Below are 19,982 nucleotides of genomic sequence, written 5' to 3'. Positions count from 1 at the left end.
ACCCACACTTTTTGCAGAATCAGTGTAGTGCTGGGATCTCTTCATTATTCACACATTCATTCTGTTTCTTATTCCTGCCAATTTTTTGTTTCCAATTTTTCCTTCCCTTGCCAATCAACATGAGAGCTTCTGAATGACATTTTCATGGCAAGAAAAAACAAAAACAAAAACAAAAACTTGTGTGTGCAGAAGCATACTAGCCTAAATAAAAACTAACAATAATTAGAAAACACTTTTGCCACTACAAATTATATATTGTATTATAGATTAATATGTAAATTATTTTTATATTAAGTAGCATTTCTTGAACTTGCATGTTCCAGATGATTCCTATCCTATTGCATGTTTATGGTAGAGAAGAATTTACCAAAAATTATATATATATATATTTAATTAGATAGATAGGTAGATAGCATATATATATATATATATATATATTTATGTATAATACATTCATATATATACATTCACACACTCAGAGTAAGCATTATATTATTGTTTAATTCTTATTCTTTTAGCAAATCCATATTAAGACTCATTAGAATTCTGAATGTATCAAAAGCACTATCTCATCTCTTAATATATCTCATAACATAAAATATTAACTTCTTCAATACCAAGGTGATTAAGGAACAAAGGGACCAGTTGTTTTCTTGTGTGGTGACCAATTTAATGAGGAAATTGGGATTTTCCACAAGGGAATCTACAGCTCACCTTAAGACTAAGCCCAAAGGACACTGGAGGTGTTAGAGCAGAAGGTGATTAAGTTTGTTCTGAAGAAAATAATTGGTCACATGGCTGTTACAATGAGGTTAACAACAGGAAGCATTTTTCTAGCTTATTAGTTCACAAACATCTTCTGAACTTATTATAAAATATATTATATATTCTATTAAGTATACTTTATAAAGTATATTATATAGTAAGTAATAAAAAATACTAGAGATTGTATGTCAATTTGGGGCAAATATAAAAGATTCATAGGAACGTATTATTCAAAGTCCTTTGGTTTCATGGGTAAATGAGTATCAAACATGAGAACTGGCCATCATTCAAAGAAAATTCTCAATAAACTATTAGATATAATTTAAAAGTTAATTTAAAAAAAGTCAATTAGAGTAAACTTTTCAGCATATTTCAGATTTTATCATTACTTGCTTGATTTCTCTACTGTACATGTTAATTAATTTTTAAAAAGATAGCAATATATAGTCTTGATAACATAAAATCCAAATTGTTCATATTTATCTTAAATTCCTCCAGTCATACATAGTCATTAATATTATTTGGAAGGGAAAAAAAGACATCTATCAAGAAATATCATCTTTTAAATTATTATCTAGATCAATGTGCTTTAAGAATTTGAGAAATAAGAAAGAAAACAATTTGAACATATGTGACATTAAATTATTTCAGTAATTTGTCTATATACTTTCTAAAAGTTCATTATCTTGAAATAAAAAGTGCTTTATACAATTTCAGTGCCTATGAAATGAATTAATGGCTGAGCAAGCTATCTGTTGCTATGGTATTGACTAGTCCCTTGAATTTCACATGGACAAGTTATAACTTCAAAATATGGTCATTTCTTTGTGGAGGAAAGAATTAATGAAATACCACCACGTGTGAATATCTTTACTAGAAGTCTTCAAAGTTGGCAGTTTTATTTGTTTACAGTTAGAATTGCATTCTGATCAAATATTATCTCCTATGTGCTGATTTTGGGCTTATTATGGTCACCTAATTTTACCTTACTTCAGAACTAATATATAAAAGCTTAATATGTAAAAAAAATCAGGGGAAAATGCTTTTAGTATTTTAAGTTTGCAATCTCATTGAACCTACCTTACTGGTTTCATTACTACCAATAACACATTTTGATTTTAGTGTTTCACCATTTCATTGTGACAACTCTAAACTTCATCTAAAGAATTCCGGATACTGGTAGTTCAAAGCTTTACTGTTTCTACCCAAACAAAGACATACATCTTGGAAAACTTTATGGAAAAAAAAAGTCAATGAGATACTCATTTGGGTGAATATAGTGTTTATATACGTTACTACTTTTAGAGTAAGTTATAAAATTAAAATATATGTTTATGTTTCCATATAATAAATAAAACTAAAATTTTAAAGCCATAAATCTGTTTAAAATTCCACAGTCTGAATATTTATACCAATATGATTAGTCTTAAAGAGAACGTTTCAAAATATACAGAAGAAAAGAATGATTCTCTATACAATTAAAAGAGGCTGGTATAACCCTCATGGCCCAGTGTTCCATAGACTGTAGTTTGCTTTTCTACCTGCTTAGTTCTTAAAAATTTGTATCACTATTTAATGGAAGATAGCATGACTTACAGGAATCCTACAAAGAACACCTGCTTAGGGTAAAACATGAGAACAGCTAAAGGGGCTTACATTTGACCTCTAGTGTTTGCAATAATATCCATTTCTTTTAACAATCACTCTCATGTAGGACTGTGCCATTAATAAAATGCAAAATCTTTACCCAGAGGAATTATTTTAATCAATAAACTCTAAACCTAAAGTTCATCTTTGTATGTATAATGCAACTATAGTAGAAATTTTTATGATAATTAAAAATATACAAATATTTAAACTTAGTGTACTTTTTAGTTGCTGAAAAACATAGCCCTAGTCAGTTGAATGGTATTTATTGTCTGAAATAGCTCATATTTTACCCATTCCTATTAATAAAGGACATCTAGTTGCAACCTGAACTCTCTTCCTGGAATATAAAGAAACTCCTCCCCATGTTTCCCCGGCCATCGTTTACACTTAATCTAATGCCACTAAATTACATAAATGAAAGAACATAATATCCCTCATCAGACAAACTATCATGCCTATCTAGAAAAGTCATGAATAGTAATAGAAATACATAGAGCACCAGCTAACTTCTATCATTTAATGATTCTTCATTATGAGAAGTACTGTTCAGTGGTTTTCTGCACTGAATTCTTTATACATACACACTCAAAACACACTGCCAATTGACAAAAGGAATGTAGCTTCAAAAGAAAATCTCCCAAGTAGAGAAAAGCTCTCTGTTAAGCATACAAGAGGTTAAACATTGCTGAAATAGCGAGACATTTTCCCAGCCCACGCTTCCCAGTTCCATTCAATTACCAACAGCAGTAGCAACTATAATACAAGCTAATACTGTATTATTAAATCAGAGCTTCCTATTTACATCCACCTCTGACCTGAGGGGGCAGGGAGGGGATGACATTCACTAGTCAAGCAGAACAAACAGCTCCCAACTTGGAAATACACATGACCTTGGGGTGCAGAATTCTGAGAGACCGAGTTTCACAAGTTTTTATTTGGATCTACTGTATAACACATCTAAATGAACCCAGCATGGTATAAATGCTCCTATCCCTACCACCTCCCCTCCAGAATAATGTGAAGAGAGCTCTGCACTTTGCAGTCTAAGCTCTAGATACCATAGGCAATATTGATTAATCAGAGATTAGTCCATTCACATATTTTTAAGGTTACATTTATTTTAAACAACTTGTTGGTTGATTATTTAATGCAATTTACTAACATATTTGAGGACTTGCAGTGAATGGTTCCTGTTCCTTGAGCCATGCAAGAAGTGTTGCTCTACAAAATTTATATTTATAAAGCAAGATGTAACATGATGACATTAACTTCACACACATAAAAAGCAGAGCCTTCAACTTCCCCTCTAGAATTCAGTGCCTAGTCACCAATCATTATTCTTGTAATAGTAATGATAACAGTAATTAGTAAAATAATTGTTGCAATCATTGCCAACTGTCCCGTTTCAAATTATAAAAATAATCATAACTTGGTCTTAAATTTTTGTATGACAGTCTGTATTGCTCCCCCATTTGTAAAAATGTTATAATAATGTTCTTTTTCTTACCTTATTTCAACAGTTGCAAAGTCTCCCAGAAAGATTCTTAAACGGCGTGTATCTGTAAATCACGATAATAATAATAATTTTTAAAAAAAACTAAAAAGATGGTCTTAGCCTGGAAAAGATGCAAATAGTTTGGTCTAAAACTATAGAAATCCCCGAAGTCACGCCTGGCTGGGCGCCCAGGGGGGCGAACGCAGGACTCTCTCCCACGTCCGAGACCACACTCCTTTGTCAAGTTGATGGGGTCCAGCTGGTGAAGAGGGTCGCGCAGGGCGCAGAGGGTGCGAGAGGGCGTCGCCTGGAGGGGCGGGAGCCGCGGGTCTTCCCGCGCCCCGGGTTCAGCACCGGCAGCGCGGTGGACAGCGCCCGCTCTTCTCGCCTCCGGGGTGCCTCAGTCCCGGAACCCGGCTGATTCTCGCGCCTCCTCCCCGAGCCGGGGCTGCTGCCACTCACCCCGGGAGCGCCCCGCCCCACCATCTGACGTAACGACTTCGCATCTCAGCTCCCCGGGCGGTGCGGGGCCGGTCCCTGCACTGGGGTCCGCTGAGGCAGTGGAGGCGACGGAATCCAGGCTGAGGACCGGCGTGGGCATCACTGGACTTCACGATCCATCACAACCAGCCCTGAAGAAACCGAATGCTTTCGGCGCTGCTTGCGCTTTGCCTTCGCTGGGACCGCCGCTCCCGTGCACTCCGGAGACCTCAGCTAGCAGCTCCGGAAGGAGACGGGGCGGAGGGGACAGTGGAGAAGAGGACAGGCTAGGGGCCGGTGGAGAAGGACGGGGGATCAGGGGACCGAAGGAATCCGTGCAACCGGTCAGAAAAAAAAAAAAAAAGTCCTTTTGATCTTCCTGGCCAAACTTCCCTCTTTCTCCCTGCCATTTGTTTACTGGAAAGGATGGGTTTGGTGTTCCGTTTTCTTTCCTCGGTTCAGGAAACTGCTAGAGGGAGTCACTGCAGCAGAAACTTGTTCTGGAGGGGAAAAAAAAAAAAAAATGCTTTGAGCATTGGAGAAAATGTGAAAGCTTGCAGTACTTATCATTCGTAAACAATGCTGTCTTAATTTTTCTTATATGAGTGCTGCGTAGCATATATCAGACTTCATATGTGTTCCTAGAAAATCTGTGGAACCCTCTCTCTCATTGACATGATTTAAATACATTGTCAAGTTAAATGGATTTGGAGATTCCAGGGTTAAAAGCATCATTTAATAATGAAAAAAGTGAGAGTTCTCAAATTCAACTTCCACTGCCAAAATCCTGAAGGTTATGCAATGTTTATTATGTCTAATATGTCAAATTGTTCTATGGAAGATGGGGTAGGCTGGAAGCATTTCATAGCCTTTAGCAATTCTCTCAGTGTATGTGATGCATCTTGTCCCAGTGAGGCTCTAAGGCCCTTGACAGAAAGAGAACCTGGTGGGGGGTGGGGAGGGGACCACGCCAGATGTCTGACTGTTTAACCTTGTAAACAAACACTTTTTGTGAACTGAAATGATCAATCATCCCAAAGGGTCATTATTCACATACTATCCCATGTCCCAGCTACAGCCATCAGGACTTACTTTTACAAAGAAATGAGCAAATAAAATTAAGCCTAAGTTTTCTTAAGTTGGATAAAACATTTTTCATAAAAAGATGTTTATTCAAGAAATTTCATAACATTCAACACCTTGTTTTTCATCCAAATGCATACATATATGTGTCATCATATTCCTGAAGTCTAAAATAATTTTGTGCTGGATTCACTCCTGAGTGTTTTCAGGGACTCTGATGGAATGAATTCACTTGTTTATTTTCCTATCAGGAAAAATATATAATAAATTTGATTTTCTGCAATGTTTAAGAAATTATTTCAGGAAGCATATTTACTTTGTGGGCATACATACTCAAATACCTTCTTAATAGCTATTTAAACAGGAGCAAAATTGAGAGAAAAGAATATATTATTTTTGCTTCTGAGGGACCTTTCTTTTTTCTACTCTGTATCCAATTTATTCCCAAATTTGTCAGTTTCTTTCCCAAATATTCAAGTTCCTGGGAATATCCTTCCAACACATCTAGACCATAATGTTTGTATTCCAGGTAATCTGCAATGTTTTATTTTCCTGTGACGACTATTGATTTTATGTAAATATATAAACACCAAGTGTCATGCCTTCTTGCACTACTCCCTACACACACATACTCATGTACACACACACATATTCTGAAAGCCCCTCAATTCCCAAAGTGATTTTAATAATGGCTTCTGACACCATAGTAGGGCATGAAAGATGACATTTGGGAACAGAGGGTCATTCTACAATTGTAATTACAATGGAACCATTTGAATAGCTTGTTTTAAGGCTGATCAAAGCACATGTGTTTTACTTCTTTGGAAATGTCACATGACATATTTTGGTCTGCTTCATGCCAACCTGCAAAAATGTCAGAGAAGACTTAAAAGTTCACTGTGGAAATATATAGAGTACATTATAAAAAAACTCTTATATAATTCCACCAAAGCCTGTGTCATGTGTTATTTAATAGACACTATTTTTTAGTTCATTTCAGTGATCATATTGCTTTTGGCTATGAATTCAATTAAGGCAAACATAATGTTAAGCAAACCCTGAGGGGATGAAACTGGAAAACAAACCTATGTTTCAAATGTGGAAAGAAAAAACAGACCATTTTTCTCATTGTCTCTAAAAGAGAGAGAAAGAAAGAAGAAAAGAAACAGAAAAAAAAAAATAGAACTATTTTGGTATGCATGCACAGAGATGTATGCATGCAGAAAAGTAATGGGAGGACTGTACTCTTCTAGAGTATTCTAGCTTTTGTTCTGTTCTAATTGGCTGTGTGACCAAGAGCAAGTTATTCTTTCATCATACTCATCACTGGTAAAATCTGGGGATTGTACTAAATTATCTTTAAAGTCCTCTACATATCCACCATTATGGGATTCTATATTAGAATTCAAAAACTTCAGAAATTTTTATATTGGAATTCACTATCTTAAGAACTTTCCCCTCAGGTGGGAAAAACTGACATCTGTTACTAAGACTATGAAAATAGTACCTTAGGGTAATTTGTTTGGGGGGTGTGGAAAGGGGATGAGTGACTAGGGCCAAGGTTGAGGCTAAGAGGTCAGAAAATAAATTTTACCTATCCAAGATGAAACTAAGAGAGGACTGAATGAGTTTGTTAAGGTAGTCACTTATTTTTATATAAGCAATATTACAATCTACTCATATAGTCACATATAATTACTGTTTAGGATATTCAAGGCAGTTGTAGAACAACAATAAGATGCAAGGCATGCAGAAGGTGATTACATGGATTTTTAGCTGTAAATTGTCACTGGAAAGATGACTAAAATATCAAGTAAATACGCTCAAGGAAAATGTCTGTAGGGCTCAATGGCCAACATCTACTAAAGGATTTTAATTTAAATAATTTACATGAGCATATTAAAATGTGATACACAGAAATCATGAAGCTCACTGTGTTGTTGTCTTGTGAGTGTGTATTTATACTTGTATGAGAGATTTACCTTTTAATCATACTGCTTTTCATTTCTCTATTTTTGGACTCCTGTAGTGTCATCAAATTTTACAAGCTCCTTTTCAAATTATAATTATTCTAATGTATTTGTAGTACATTAGAATTATAAATACTCTACAGATAATAACAGTGTGTGTGTTATTAATTTTTCTTTTTGAATCAATTATGCGAAGGTTTGCTGAGAATTAAGAGCATGCTTTTTTGAAAAGCAAAGATTCACTACTTTGTGCTAGGTAATTATCCCTCTTAATTTTGGGGAATCCTAAGAAACCAGGACAGGAAAAAATCATAGGCATAATGACCAAACCTTCTTTAACTAAAGAGAGCAACAAGCTTACAACATAAGCGCATAGAGACCTCAAATCTTCTGCAACGTGGACTTCTCTATGATTGTGCTTTCTCCTGATACATGTTCTAAAGAGTCGATGCTGCCTTTAACAATTAGTCCTCAGGAAAAAAATGAATTTCTGAAATGTACCCTTACTTTTTGGCCTTGTAATTCAATTCCTTATGCTAAATATACAGAGTTTTACAATATTATTTGACTATTTGACACCTGAAAATATATTTTCCTTTCCTTACCTCCTCTTTTGTTTTTCTTATTTTTGTTATTTCCTTTCCTCCCCCTTCCTAACTCTTTCTCCCTTAGGGCCTTTCTCTCTCCCTCTCCCTATCTTTTATTTCCTTAATAAAACATTTATTAGTGATATGTCTGCTGTGTTATAGGATATTTAAATACAATATTGTGTTATGGAATGGAATATTGATACAACTCATTTAAATATAAATGTCTTAACTAACCTGGATTTGCGATCTTAAATGCACTTTGTGTATGGGGTGTGGGAGGGAAAGTATGTGCTGATGAGGATTTTCAAATGTGCTTCTTTAAAATGAGGACATAAGACTTGGGATACATATAAGAATCAAAACCTCAATACCAATACATAAAGCTACAGACTGAAGACCACTTGAGTTACACATTCACATTTTCTACCTAAGCGTTATTTCTGATCAACTACATAGTTTTCATGAGGTTTTATTAGTTTACTTTTTAAAACTCTCATTATATATTGAAAATTGAGATTATGTTAAATTTTTGGTCTCCATTCTCTACCATAGTGCAGGCATTGTGTTGGTTTTGGATAAGAGATTTTTACATTTTTCATGAGTAATATGGAAGATAGTTCTTTTCTTACTAGTATTGACTGTAACACACAGGGAGATACACTAAGAAAGACTATTTTTACAAATTTTAATCATGAACTCACCAACAAAATGGTATATTTCGTAAATGATTACAGATCTTTTTCAGAAATATTATGCTAAAGCTTGTATATAGCTCTTTATCCCTCAAATTCTCAGATCGATGCACTTATGAAATCTTTAATTCCCACCGTGTAAATGGGCTTTACAAATTCCACAAGAACCTGGGCCGTTGTATAACATGAGTAAAAGTTACACGTTTAAGAAATTGGTTGACCTCAATCTGTATTGAGGTAATATTAAATAGAAAAATGATAGAACGTTTCAAGAAAGGCTGTGAAACTAAAAAGCTAAAACCTAGAGCATTTAACAGAGCAATCTATTTTGGGTTTAAAGGAATACATTTATTCATTGTAGTCAATAACCTAAGGTTCATTATTGCCAATAATTAACATCAATAATTTGGGGTCAAATTCAGATTCTGAATTTGAATCCAGAATTAAATACTGATGGACATTAAAAGGATCACTGTAGCCTACAAGGAAAGTATGTGCCAGGGGTGCTGAGTGTGGAAAAACCTGTAAACCTAATATTTCCCTCTTGATAAACATGGTTACTTAACTTTATAAGTTTTATCTTTTAAACTGAAGGGGAAAATGCAACTAGCTCTTTATATAAACATGTCAAGGGGAATGAACATTGACAGACAGATTTGCCAGACTCTGGTTTGTGTTATCTACCCTAGTTTTCAAGCTTTCATGTACTTTTGTCTTCCTAATTTAATAGCTCCTTTATAGACATGCATCCTTTGACTTCCAAGGGGTATAACTATGAATTTCTCCCAAAGCTGTATTTTTCTTTTCTGTTTTGGTGTGGTAAAACAGGACTTTGTATATCTTAGTCTGGGAAAACAATGGGAATAAAACAATGGGAATAAATAAACAATGGGAATAACTATCCGATGGTTAGTTCTTTCAATAAGAACTGTCATCCACCAATATGTCCATGCACAGAATTCTCAGGCTCATAGGGATGGTGTCAAAACGTGTTGCTTTCTAAAGGAGAGTGTAAAACGAAATGATGGATTAAGAAAATATTTTTATAATAATTGTAATTGAATAAGTTAAAGATTATTTTTATATGGCCACATATCTATACAATTTCAGATAAATTCCTTAGGAGGATGACACATAAGGATATAAGCCTAGAAGAAAATAATTTAGTCCTTGGCTTAGTAAAAAAAATTTAGGAGTAATTGAGTAATTTTTTATAAACTAAAGGTAGAGAGAAAACAACATAGTTCTATTTTCCCAGTTTCATATAACAAATGTATCTGTGTAACATTTTTTTCTATAAGTAAACTTTAATGTTAAAAAACCTAGAAGGAGAGATCTATAATTAAAATAACTTCCATTAGTAGACCTTGAAGAACACCACTCTAATAACTATTATAGAAAATAATAGAAATTGTAGTAAAATCGGAAAAATCCAAATATGTGAGATAATACAAGCAAATGCTTTAGAACTCAACCTAATCTTCTATGATTAAGTTAAGCTTAAAGTTATATTTACACTCTATAGTGTTGGCCACATTTATTTAAATTAGAAGCAATCAATTTAAGTGTGTCAGATGTATCGCTATCTTCACTGTAGTTTTAAAAATCAATTCTGGAAACGTTTCCTTTTCTTCTATCATTTTAATAATCAAAGTTTGAGGAGGTGATTTGAAATTTCGTAATCTTAAGAGTCTTTGAAATCTAAAAATATTGTGCCATTTCACGAGTGTAATTGAACTATGAAAATAAAGCGTAAGAACTTACTGATGCTCAAACAGATGATTTTAATTTTTAGAGTTCTTGTGTTTAGGAGATCTCTTAGGGCATCTACTGGCCAATGTTAGTATTGCATATGAGAATTTGAGTACAGAAGTCTGAACCCTAGAGTTCTTTGTATCAAAACAATTATTTAAATGTATATTGATAAAGAGATTTATGACAGAAATGTTTAATGTTTATTGCTGGATTTAAAGTATTAAACAAATACATGAAAACAAATATGGTATGGGAGTTGATCTTATCAAACTTTTATAATACTATATTTACATTTTAACATTTTCAAAATTTATGTTAATTGTCTCTTAGAATCTATGTCACTGTTTGAATTAGCTGCCATCAGTATTTTATTTAAACTTGTGATTTTTTTACGAGTATCAAAATAACTGTCTTTTCAAATTTCAAAAGAGGCACACACAGCAACATATCTTACATTATAATCTTTGAGAGCAGAATGTAAAAGGATGTTGAAAATATGACTGTAAGTCTCAAGTTCAGAAAGATTGTAATGTGTAAGGAAATATACTGCTAGAAGTGGAAATAATCTATGTATCTGGACAGATGGAAAGTTCATTTTGTCAAACATCACAGCTAGTTGCTAGACGTTAGGCCCAGCAATGAGAATGGATGGGAAAGTCTAGCATCTGTGTGTATATAATATATAATACAAATATATTATGTAGTAAAAAATATGTAAATTAATAACTCTATAACTAACATTATGATATAATTAAGATAGAAAAATATTACAAGTTTATATAAAATATCACAAGTAAAAATTAGTAAAATGTCACAGGTACAAAGTGATAAGTTGAAGGAGAAGTAAAGAAGCATTTGGTGAAGTGAGCAATTACTACTGATTTTTCTTGCTCTTTTTAGCCTTCGCCGTGTATAAGATCCCTCCAGAGCATATGGACCGGAGCATCTGTCCCAGTTTGTTCCCAAGAATGGTGTTAGCGCTGTCTCGGAGGAACTACGCTAGGGACCAAAAGAGACATATATGTTCTTTTTCGTGCAGACTCCCTCTGTTAATGTGTATTGCTGTTGTTTATTAACATTATACAGAAATTATTTGAACTTCAGAAAGCAAAAGCTGCCAATAAAGAAACCTGAAAACAATTCTGTGTAACAAATTAGGATTTCGCACTATACTTGTTTTGTATTTACTACTGCTACTCACCACACCCTTCCTCCTGTGACTGACTGTGTTTCAGTCTCACTTCATGGTCTCCGATGGTTGAGTGGAGCCACTTCTGTACAAAGAACTATGAATAGAAGTGACACATGTCACTTCTGGGCTGAGAACTTAGCAATATCCTGAAGCACCCTTTTCTCTCTATCAAAGAAATGGGCAACCTTTGAGATAGTGGCTGCTCCAGTTACCCTAGACTCCTGGGGGACATGAGGAGCTGAGTGGCCTTTGCTGACTGTGATGGTCAATTTTATGTGTCACCCTGACTGGGCTAAGGAATGTTCAGATAGCTGGTCAAACATTATAGCTGGGTGTGTCTGTGAGGGCGTATCCGGGGGAGATTAACAGTTGAATTGAACTGGTAGACTGAGTAAAGAAGATGGCCCTCACCAGCGTGAATGGGCATCATCCAAACCACAGAAGGCCTGAATAGAACAAAAAGGCAGAGGAAGGGCAAATCCAACTCTGAGCTGGGTCATCTATTTTTTCTTGGCCCCAGACATCCGCACTCCAGGTTCTTGGGCTTTTGAACTCAAAGCAGGACTTACACCATTTCCTCCCCCACCTCCGACCCCCCATTTCTCAGGTCTCTGGACTTGGACTGAATTACGCCAGCAGCTTTGCTGCTTACCCAGCTGGCAGATGGTAGATGGTGGGATTTCTTGGTCTCTGTCATTGTGTAAGCCAATTCCTATAACAAATATCTCCCTATTTCTCTCTCTCTCTCTCATCTATGTGCCTAAATCCTATTGGTGCTGTTTCTTGGGAAAACCTGCTGACTCATGGTGGGCATGGGACATGAGCAGGAAATAAACCTTGGTTGTTTTAGGCCACTGAGATTTGAAGATTATTAGTCTGTTATCACAGCATCAGTAACTTAAACCAGTTGGTAAATATCAGCAACTGAGTTGATTTTGAAATAGCTGTATCTGCATCAATCTCTCACAACACCTGTTACACACAGCTGACGTCTCTGGCTTCCTACACGAAAGATGTCATTGATCCCCTCAGATATAGGCTTGTTTTTTCTCTAGGTTTTGCATTTATCTGGAATTAAACAAAACGAATCTCATCCTCTTAATATCCACCCTAAAATAAGCTTACGTTAGGCTGGCAACATAAGATTCTCCTGTAGTGACCTGAGCCAAGGTAACTTGTCTATCATTCGGACCTGCATACATTACTTTAGAGATATGTGTTGGGCTTCTATTCTAGACTTTTTGTAATAGCTCACTATCTTTCAGTTAAGGATTTCATTTCCTCTTACCCACATGTACCCAGAGTAAGAACCAAGCCACTTCCTTTCCAAGTGTTCCTTCAACACATGAGAATCAGGTTCCTACTCTGAAACAGATATGCTGGAGGTTAGAGATACAAAGATAAATAATATATAATGCTGTAAACAAAACCCAACTAAACCATTAGAATACAATGTAATAAGTACTAAAATAGGGTAATGCGCCTAGAATCATCTCAGTCCAGTATGAACCTTATGGCTGTTTCTACTAGGAACTAAACTTCTGCCTTTAGGACTCATTCAGAATCACTGACTCGTACTTTCCAAGGACACTGCTCCCTGATATAAAATATCTGATCTCTACTTTTCCAAATATTGTCAGCCTGTATTCTCTATTTGCTTACTCCACTCACTTAGGTGAGCAACCGCTAGTTAAATGCGTATTATCCTATACTATCTACCTAAAATTGATGACAAATTACTTGCTTTTTTGAGTATTGTGCTTTGCCCAAACTGCTGAATTTCAGAATTGGCCTCCTTGCTTTTTTAAAGTAGTAGTCTGGTTTTGTCAAGCCCTCTGCTTCCTTCCCCAACTCATGCTAGGCCTAAACTGTTATGATGAAAGTAACTACTTAAACAATTTCCAAGGAATTTCACAATTGGCCACCGGAATTTCAAAAGAATTATACAAACTCCATGGAATTTAACTTCAGCAAGGTATGAATAATATCCCATGTGACAACTTTCTTCATAAAATCAAGACTTGTATTGAAGACGAAGTAGAAGAAGAAATAAAACACCACCACCATCACCAATAACAAAAAAAAACCTTTAAGGAGTTACTATTGTCTAGTAAATTAAATGAAAACTCCTGGTTTTGCCTTAATTCCTCTCTAACCTCCCACACAATTAAAATTGGACAGCACAGGTCTCACTGAACTTTGTGATTTATTTATCACTGCTACACACCTTATTCCAACCTACCATCATCTATGGCCTACGAACATCTATATTAGGTATCACCTATCATCTAAGATTATCTGGTTGCGTAACTGATCTCTTTACTTACTCTCTTAACTCAAAGTGCATTTCCCAACATCAGCTATAGTTATTTTTAAAAATATATATGTCACATTATGTCCCTTCTTTGCTTAAAACTTTGCATTCCATTTTGTATTTAAAAAAAACTAAATCCCTTACTGTTGTCCACAGGTCCTCCTATCACTAGGCACACGCATCTTCCAGGTCAGAAACTACTCCTTCCCTTATCTTCACCGAGTTTCAATCATTGTAGCATTCTTGCTCTCTTTCAACATATGAAGCTCATACCCATTTTAATGCCTTTACACTTGATGCCTCTCTTTCCCAAATTCTGTTCCCCAGATTTCCTTATGGGTGAGTCTTTAACATTCATCCCTATGGAATTACCTTTTTCTGCCTAGAAACCCTCTACACTACCAACTCTTAAACTTTATACAGCTACTTTTTTCATGGAATATATTAATATTTGAAGATATATTATTTATTCATTCATTCATCAACATTATGTCTTCTCAAACTCAAATGTTAGCTCATTGAGTATAAGACCCAACTTGTTCATACTTGTATTCTGTGGACTCAGATAACTGCCTTTAGTATAAGTGTTCAATACATTTACTGAACAAATGCATTCATGTATTTAGCAATGCATTCATTTGCTGTACCTTTTAACATTTTCAAAATCTACCCATCCTTCAAAAGCAGATTGAATGTTACTTCTTTCATAAACTTTATCTGATTTGCAAACTTGTGACACATCTTTTCTTTGAACCAGTGTAGAAATCTATCACGAGGCTTTTTCTGACTGTTCAAAGTTTTTTATTTTTTTTAAAATTCCTCTCTCTGATCACTAGATAATTATCACCTCAGAGAAAACAACTAGGCTATACAATTTCGATATTCAGAATGTAATGTGAATTTCTGACTCACAGTAAACACAATCTTGAAACATATATATTTACTTATTTATGTATTTGTTGTCTATCCCTAAAGGAGATTTTGACCTCCTTTTTTTGCTCACTGCTATATCCTCATCTCCTTGACAGGAACTGGCAAGTAAGAGAAACCCAATGAATAGCTGCTGAAAGAATGAAAAAGTCCGAAAATTTTCTCACTGAATTTAACATTTCCTAAAATATTCTTTTACCTTGACAGTCAAAGTATTAGCATCACCATCATCTGGTAAATTTATTCCAAGCCTGCTATATTCTGTTATAATCATTTAAATTGCTTACATGATCAAGCAGTGTTTTAAGATTAGTAGAATTTTAATTATGCCTAATTATTTATCCAACAAATGGTTAATTTAAAATTTTATGAATGGTTAAGGAATAAAAATGATATATCAGCTTCTAGGAATAGTGTGGATAGAAAATGTGTTATCTGAGAGTAAGCAGTATACTCCTTGATTCGTAAGTTTCAACTTCCTGACATGAACTTAGATGTCTTACCTTACTCCGTAAAGTATTTTACTGATTCTCAGTCTATACTTATCCTCGGTAAATGTAGGAGAGACGGATGCAAACCAAGATAACTTAAGAATACATACTTCAAACTTTGACTAAAGTTTAGAACTTTTAAACCAAATTTACACTGACAAAATAATACTTGTTATTCTTACATGGATACATATTCAGTTCCCCTTTGCCACTGTTTTGTTCATGACACAAACACAACTTATAAGATTTCAAAAAATTAAGAAAATATAGACCCAAGTTTCCAGGCTGATATACAAAATATGGCTATTACATAGAAGCTGTTTATATGCCCATTTTAAACAACTAAATAGTAGTGTTTGTGTTGAGTAATATATCAAATACGTAATCACTAGCAACTATTAGTGAGTTTACTATATTTGTTGAGTGGTTTTACTGAGGAGCAGCAAAGAAACTGGCAAAGTAGTTTTTATCAATGTGATCTTCCCTCCTGTCAGTTAAAAAATTACAATATCTTGCTTTATGAAGAAAAACAATCAACAGACACTAATTGATATATTTAAGGAATCTTTCATCTATTAACAGGAGAAAACTGGTGACAAATAGAATAAATATTTCTGTACTATAGGATTTAAATATTATGTACAGAATACAGTTATTTTTCCTAAAAATAGAGATTAAGCTAATGTAATTATCATAGACACAGAAATTTAGAACACATACACTATAGTTATACGTGAAAACAATTATACTTAAGTTATCTTCAATGGTGCATATCAATTATGAATAACAATACAATATTACTAAATTTTGTATAAAACTGTAGCCAAAAAGCTTAATAATATTATTTATTTTACAGAATACTGCTTAAATTACTGAAAATAGTTCTATGAGGACATTTTACACTGAATAAGTAAAAGTATTCTGTTAGCCAGTGAAATATAAGAAAGAAATGAAAAGTTATAAACAAAGAAATAACACATTTTAAAATAAGTCTTAAAGATTAACATGTTCTATTTGCTATGTTTACTATTGAGCATAAAATATCAAGAAAAACTAGTAAAGAAAATTTGTGAAAAAACATTAACGTAATCAGATACCTTTGACTTAAGCAACAACTCAGTGCACACATAATGCAATGTTTTATTTGGTTATTTATTTATTTTTACTCCAAATCAGGCCCTATTACTGGCACAGCATTTTATATACTTACTCCAGGCAAGTGACAATTTCACTCAGTTGTACAATATATGTCTCAGAATAATACTGGTTGACTTCACAGAGCTGCTTCCTCAGTTTCAGGTCACAGACAACCTGCCTTATTACCTATCTTTGTGTACAATTAATAGTTCCTGTCCCCTTGTTTCATTACCATTTTAACATCTAATCAATCCTAATTAAACCGGAGCTGAGGATTCTCAACACTCTCCACCTCATCTATTACAGAAATTCCTATTTTTTTCCTACAAATGTCATTACGTTTGCCCCAACCTTAATATTTTCATGAAATACTTTGACAAAGATGGATGACTGGATACTAATTCAACTTTAACCAAGCTTCAAGTCCATTTGCAAATATGAAAGAGAAAATCTTACTTGACTTGCTTCTGAGTTACAGTTGTATCTGCCTGAAATACACACATGAATTAGATTGACCTGTATTGTCATATAAATGAAGCTAAAATAAGCAAATTTTAGATTTTAGAGGAAGAGTTTGGTATGAAATGTGAAGGTGAAGTTTTATTATTTGATATGTTTATAATTTTAATAATTACAGGAATATATTTTGAGCATCTCTTTGGGTCAGGTGATATAATAGGCACTGAGGATGTGGTAGTGACGGAAGAGAAAATACACACCACATTAACAGAATAAAGGACAAAAACCATAGGGTTATTCCAATTTATGTAGAAAAAGCATTTGACAAGATTAAATATCCTTGCATGATAAAAACTCACAAAAAACTAGAAATAGTAGGAAACTGCATCAATATAATAAAGACCATACACAAAAGTCATAGGTAACGTCATACTTAATGGTTAAAGACTGAAAGTTTTTCTCTAAGATCAAGAACAAGGCAAGGATACCCATTCTTGACACTTATATTGAACATATTACTGGAAGTCTTAGCCAGAGAAATTAGTCACGAAAAAAAATAATAAAACACCCAAATTGGAAAGGAAAAAGCAAAATTATCTCTCTTCACAGATGATGTGATTTTATATGTAGAAAGACCTAAATTTCAAAAAAAGTAAAATCCTATTAGAACAAATTCAACAAATTTGCAGGATACAAAGTCAACATACAAAAATACGTTTGTTTCTATAAACAATGAATAATCTGAAAATAAATTATAAAAGCAATCTCATTTACAATAACACCAAAAACAATAAAATACTTTGGAATGAACTTAACCAGGGAGGCAAAAGACTTGTCCACTGAAAACTACAAAACACTGATGAAAGAAATTAAGATAGATACAAATAAAGAAAAAAATTGTATGCTTATGAATTAGAAGACTTAATTTTGTTAAAAATATCCATATTACCCCAAAGATCTACAGAGTCAATGTAATCCCTATCAATATCCCAATGAAACTTTTTTGCAGAAATATAAAATTTTAAAAATCCTAAAATTTATATGAAATCTCAAGGGACCCCAAATAGCCAAAACCAACCTAAAAAAAAGAACAAAGTCGGAAGCCTCACACAACCTGATTTCAAAACATAATAGAAAGCTACAAAAACCAAAAGACTGTTGTATTGGCATAAAGCAGACATATAAACCAATGGAAAGAATAGAGAGCCCAGAAATAAACCCTCACACATATGGTCAAATGACCTTCAACGGGGCTTCTAAGACCACACATGGGAAAAGGACAGTCTCTTCAACAAATGGTGTTAGGAAAAGAAGAAAACTGAATATCCACATGTAAAAGAGTAAGTTGGAACTTTCTTTACCTTACACCACATACAAAAATTAACTCAAAATGGATTAAAGACCTAAATGTAAGACTGTAAATGCTCCTAGAAGGAAACACAAAGGGAAAACTTCATGATCTTGGACTTAGCAAAGTTTTCTTTTAATATGATGGCAAAAGCACAGGCAACAAAAGCAAAATAGACAAATAGGAATACATCAAGTTTAAAAACTTATGCACAGCAAAGGAAACAATCAACTGAATGAAAAAGAAACATGCAAAGGGAGAGAATATTTGAAAATCATATATCTGATAAGGAGTTAATATCCAGAATGCATAAATAAATCCCAAAACTCAAAAACAAAAAAAGGAAACAACCTGATTCAAAAATGGACAAAAGACTTGAATAGATATTTCTAAAAAGAAAATATACAAATGACCAAGAAGCATAATAAAAATGCTCAACATCACTAACCTTTAGAGAAATGCAAATAAAAACTGCAATGAGATATCACCTCGTAGCTATAAGAGAGTCACTATCAAACAGAACAAAACAAAATAGAACAACAAGCCCACAGAAAACAAGCGTGTTGAAGACGTGCAGAAACTGGAACTCTTGTTGGAAACCTTGTGCATTGTTGGTAGGAATGTAAAATGGTGCAGCTGCTATGGAAAAAAGAATTGGGTGCCTCGACAAATTAAATATGTAATCACGACATTATCCAGCAATTCCACTTTCAGGTACATACCCGTAGTAATTGAAAGCAAGATCTTGAAGAGATATTTGACATCCATGTTCATTGCAGCATTATTCACAATAGTGAAGAGGTAGAAGCAACCCAGATGTCTAGCAATGAATGGATGGATAAGTAAATTGTGGTCTATACACACAATGGGATTGTTTTCAGCCTTAAAAAAGAAGGAAATCCTGCCACATGCTGCAACAGGGATGAACCTTAAGGACATTTTGCTAAGTGAAAGAAGCTAGTCACAGAAAGACAAATATTGTATGATTCCACTTATACAAGATATCTAAAGTCGTCAAACTCATAGAAACACAATGTAAAATGGTGGTTGCCAGAGGCTGGAATGAGGGTTAAATGAGAAGTTGTTCAATGGGTTTAGAGCTTCAGTGCTTCCAGTGAAAACGCACAACTATGCGAATATAGTCAACGCTACTCAACTGTAGATTTAAAAATGCTTAAGATGGTGATTTTTTGTCATGTATTTTTAAACTCAGTTTAAGAGTTTATTCTCAAATTTATCCTTATCTTAGAGGAGAAAACTATTATTTTAAAGTATAGTATCTAGAAAGGGTTAACATTATAGTTCACATCTAATTCTGCCTTCATCCAACAACTACAATTTTTACATCCGTCATACTGATAGTTACAAATTGTGTCTCTCAGGCACAAGCCCAGGCTTACAGACTGGATCAGTGCAATATTTTTTTTTTTATTATTATTATTTTTTTAAAATTTATTTATTTTTATATTTATGGCTGTGTTGGGTCTTCGTTTCTGTGTGAGGGCTTTCTCCAGTTGCGGCAAGTGGGGGCCACTCTTCATCGCGGTGCGCGGGCCTCTCACTATCGCGGCCTCTCTTGTTGCGGAGCACAGGCTCCAGACGCGCAGGCTCAGTAATTGTGGCTCACGGGC

The 19,982-nt window shown here is 34.2% G+C and overlaps 1 pseudogene; it reads right to left on the bottom strand.

The window, feature by feature from the left end:
- Nucleotides 1–4,520: 4,520 nt before the first annotated feature.
- The window catches only part of LOC133091863 (tubulin beta chain-like), a 148,817-nt pseudogene continuing 133,355 nt past the window's right edge, over nt 4,521–19,982 (bottom strand).

The sequence above is a fragment of the Eubalaena glacialis genome, chromosome 5 (assembly GCF_028564815.1).
Source record: "Eubalaena glacialis isolate mEubGla1 chromosome 5, mEubGla1.1.hap2.+ XY, whole genome shotgun sequence".
In the NCBI taxonomy this organism is placed as follows: Eukaryota; Metazoa; Chordata; class Mammalia; order Artiodactyla; family Balaenidae; genus Eubalaena; species Eubalaena glacialis.
Note: the sequence above shows the minus strand (reverse complement) of the source record. Positions and strands in the feature narration are given on the sequence as shown.